Here is a 1,226-nt window from a genome sequence, read left to right on the forward strand (position 1 = left end):
CCTTGCCTATTCCGCTCCTTATGGAATAGCATTCCTATAACGTGCTGTAAAACAGTTAATTTGAAAATCCTAAATTTAATCTTGGGTTACAAGACACTTTTTCTCTTATCTACTTGAAAACTCTCAAGAATTGCAATCATTATACTATGGAGTATGGACCATGGTCCACCTTACAAGGTGGGCCACTAACATAAAGTTCATTTTTAGTACATTGAATGTTCATTTTTTAGTATACTAAATGCTCATTTTTGGCCTTTTGGGTACTTAAACCAAAGGCTAGTTCCTGGAATGTGAGATTATCCTAGGTAATAAAATTACTTCTCAAGACGTAATGTGAGATTACGGAAATGTAAGTGATTGTGAGGAATGAACCTTCAGGTGTATTAAAAGACAACTTTTAGTATATTAAAAATGAACATTTATCGGTGACTATAATGTCTACAATGTGAACCAGGGTTCACATTATAATTTGCCCAAGAATTGATGTTTGGCATAGTGCTTAGTCTTAATTTGCCCAAGAATTGATGTTTGGCATAGTGCTTAGTCTTTTGGAGTAAGTAGATAAGGCGATAAGCAGCACAAAACACAGACAGTTACATAACTACAGTTTGAGAGCATACTAATATTCATGGTGTTCTCGTTGCAGTCGAGGATGAGAAAGGGAACGGGAAGTCCTTTGGCATCAACTACACCACCGACCCCGGCTTCTCACTCAGGTCATTTGCATACTTCCGATATTTGTTTTGAATACACACTGCCAGCTTTTTACTGTGTATTAATGCCAAGATTGAATTGTAGGTGGCGGAAAAGATTGTTGTGAGCGGGAGGCTTCTCCGCTATCTACTATAGTGTCTGCTTCATCAACTGAACCCGACTCTGCACATAAAATATCCATGACTTCACCCGAGGTCGAGAACAAGGAGGGCTGCTGCTGCTGCTGCTTGTGCTCCGGTGCCTGAACCAGCTGGGACAACATCTAATGTTGCATGCGCTTCTGCTTCTCGCAATGTGTCGACTTCATGTTTGCCTGAAGCTGCAGGTGCTAAAGACCCAAATATAACATCAACTGATAAGAACCCATAGATCCTGTTAGACATCCTTACTTACATTCATGCAAAATACAGCAGTGGGGTGGCTATTTGGAATATTATGCCTCATCTCAGCCTAGTTAAAGAGCACCATCTCCCCACTTCTCAACCTGTTTGTACTTATAATCTTCTGTTAGG

General features: G+C 40.0%; 1 long non-coding RNA gene across 1 annotated transcript; it reads left to right on the plus strand.

The window, feature by feature from the left end:
* Positions 1 to 467: 467 nt before the first annotated feature.
* LOC109191480 lies at positions 468 to 1,226 on the plus strand. The gene is made up of 2 exons (XR_002055923.1): positions 468 to 716; positions 799 to 1,226. It is a non-coding gene; the product is annotated as an uncharacterized LOC109191480 (long non-coding RNA).

The sequence above is a fragment of the Ipomoea nil genome, unplaced genomic scaffold, assembly GCF_001879475.1.
Source record: "Ipomoea nil cultivar Tokyo-kokei standard unplaced genomic scaffold, Asagao_1.1 scaffold1652, whole genome shotgun sequence".
Lineage (NCBI taxonomy): Eukaryota > Viridiplantae > Streptophyta > Magnoliopsida > Solanales > Convolvulaceae > Ipomoea > Ipomoea nil.